This window comes from Stomoxys calcitrans, chromosome 2, assembly GCF_963082655.1.
Source record: "Stomoxys calcitrans chromosome 2, idStoCalc2.1, whole genome shotgun sequence".
In the NCBI taxonomy this organism is placed as follows: domain Eukaryota; kingdom Metazoa; phylum Arthropoda; class Insecta; order Diptera; family Muscidae; genus Stomoxys; species Stomoxys calcitrans.
In genome coordinates this window covers 93,511,600-93,514,846 of record NC_081553.1, presented here as the reverse complement: position 1 = coordinate 93,514,846, position 3,247 = coordinate 93,511,600, and positions in this window count along the sequence as shown.

The following is a 3,247-nucleotide window of genomic DNA, read 5'->3' as shown; positions in this document are numbered from 1 at the left end:
AATCAAGCTCCTGTAGAGCCAATGGACTATCCTCGGTTTCAGGCCCCATTTCGAGCCTAGGGTCTGTATATATATACCCAACATCTGTGAGCCTTCTCGGCACGCTCCTGAATGTGATACTTCCAATTAAGATCCAAGATCATTTGACCTTGTCAGATATCGAAATCCATAGACGACCCGGAGCAAAGTTTCTAGACTGAACCTTATCAACTACCAATTATTCTTTGCTAACACTGGTACTCGGCCGAGGACCTGTATTATTTGTAATAAAAAATTTTCCCCCACAGTTTTCAACGTCGAATGCAACAGTGATGAGACAGGGAGACGTTGGAGCATGCCTGGCATCACTTTTTCTGCCTTTCAACTCTCGGACAACGCCAGCTACGTCGGAACTGCAACGGTCGTAAGGAAAGCGATACGAACTCTCGCCACATTTCGTGGGGTAGTACCAACACTAATATGCGGGGCCTGGCCCGGACAAAATTCTTAAATGCTAACGACCTATTTACACTTAACAATGGTAGATATGTTTGGAAAATCTAATCGTTGAGGTTCAGCATTGGATAGTCTTCAAAGAGCATTCCTTCTCAGACCATCGCTACACTAGGTTTAGAATAGCACGGTCAGCGCCGAATCCGATTAGCTTCCGCAATAAGTTGAAAACCAACTGGCCAAAATTCGGAATAATTTAGATTATCCAGGCATTGAAGACATTGATGACAATCTCATCAGGATTACGACTGCACTAGTAGAGTCCTTCGATGATAGTTGTCCTCTTCGAGAAAGGAAATCAGCCTAAGAAAAACCCTGGATGGCCGAGGAGATTCGCAACATTGGAAAAGGATAGTTTTAGTACCCTTTTCCTAAGGAAAGGATAGTTTTAGTACCCTTTTCCTAAAGAAAGCTTAGTTTTAGTACCCTTTCCCTAAGGAAAGGATAGTTTTAGTATCGTAGCGTAGAGTTTAGTATGTCCGCCTATGACACTGAATGCTTGGGTTCGAATCCTGGCGCTGAAAATATTTCAGCGGCGGTTATCCCCTACTAAAGCTTGCGACATTTGTGCCATGTTTAAAGTTTTTTTCCAAAAAGGTGTCGCGATGCGGCACGCCGTTCAGAATCGGTTATCAAAAGGCGGCCGCTTATCATTGAGCTTAAAAATTAGAATCGGACAGCACTCAGTGATATGTGAGAAGTTTGCCCATGTTCCTTAATGGAATGTTCCTGGGCGGTTTGCATTTTTTATTGGGATGTGTATTACACACGGCTCAAGGAATTCAAAAAGATTACCAGAGCGGCAAAGCTTGCCTGCTGGAAGCTTTTCTGCGACCAGGTAGATAGAATTAATGATGCTGTCAAGATCCGAAAGCCTGGCAGGAGGCAAGGGTCGTATTTATACCTAAGCCCGACAAGTCAAGTTATGCGACACCAAAGGCCTACAGACCTATAAGCCTTACATCATTTCTACTCAAAACCGTGGAACGTATTATGGACACCATGATAAAGAGTAGGACATCCAGCGAACTGCTTAGATTAAAACAGCATGCCTATGTCAAGGGAAGGTCGGTGGAGACTGCCCTGCACAAGGTTGTGTGTAAAATTGAAGAATCCTTCGATGCCAAAACATACACTTGTACTTCATATTAGTGCAAAATTTAAGGAGCCTAGCTTTACTCCTTCGCAAGTTAGCGTACTTTCGACAGACAAACAGACGTACAGACGTGGCTTAATCGACTTAGAGCGTCAAGGTGATAAAAATTTATATCCATTTTTAGGTCTCAGATCAATGAGTTACAAACGTAATGACGAAATTGGTATACCCCCATCCTATAGTGGAGGGTATGAAAAGAAAAAGTTACTTCACCAATGATAAAAAATTCTTTGTTCTTATTCAAGTGTCTTACAGAAAATTTCAAGGGAATCTCTTTAAACTTAAGAAATTCGATTATATACTCAATCTTTAACTACAGGTGTTTAAAATTCATGGCAAACTGGTTTTTACCACAATAACCATGGTAAAATACAGATAACCAATCGATTACTCTCAAAAATATACAAGCAGTGCTTGTCTCCTCATTAATGGGGGCATAATTTTGACTTTTTAAGCCTTTTATAACTGCTGTTCACTCCGGCGTCACTCTATGGAAGGCACCTATCTAACTTTAAGGTATGAGAGAATTCTTCCTTCATCTTCTAATGAATTGCAAACAATTTCCAAACTTTTCAAATTCTAACTAAAGTTCTATGAATTTAAATGTAATAATAATTTAAATTCATCAACTCAATGCTGGTTGCTATTTCAAAAAAACTTTAAAACATTGAGTGGCCACTGACACAAACAACCCACCCGGTTTTTATATATTACATGTCATATACATTTCGCTCAAAAATCGGTTAAACTCTTTGGTAGTTTCCTAAAAAGCCACACAAGGCACCAACAAGCAAACATTGGTTAGATTTGAAAATGGCACAATAATTTCACTCCAGGGTACTGACATTTTCATAAAATTAGTTTTAATTGCAACTTGAGATGTCATTGGCAGACATTTTTGTGGTGGTGCTTACAAAAGGGCCATAATGAAACTTTAGGCAGCAAACTTAGTTCACCTGTTAATGATGTCATTGTACCGAAAACTGATGGCTGACTGACTGTGAATGTTTTAAAAAAATGGCTAAGCGAAAAGCAGAAAGAAGTGACACAAAGTGGGAGGAATCTAATATTTTGTTGAATTGATGTGACTGGTTAGAGGTTTGTTTAAAACAGAAGCATTTCTGACAGGAAGTTTAACAAATATTTGGAATAAAGGGATCAGGGATATGGTAATAATGTTTGATTTAAAATTGTTTCAAATTTAACATAAATTAGTCAATTTTGTTAAATAGTCAGCACGATAATAATCACCTGTATGAATGGACTTTAAGCTCAGTTGCTTATTTAACTTAACTTTTTGCATATTTTGATGTACGATGCACACAAATACCAACACCTTTTATCACGAGTTCTATTGAATTGGAAAATTTAACTTTGACATTTCACGGTGTGCATATTAGATTTTTTTTTTTGTTTTTATACCCACCACCGTAGGATAGTCATTCCGTTTGCAACACATCGAAATATCAATTTCTGATCCTACAAAGTATATATATTTCGGATCGTCTTAACATTCTAGGACGATTTAACAATGTCCGTGTGTATGTCCGTCGGTCTATCCGTCTGTCCGTCCGTCTGTTGTAATCCCTCTAGCCTCCA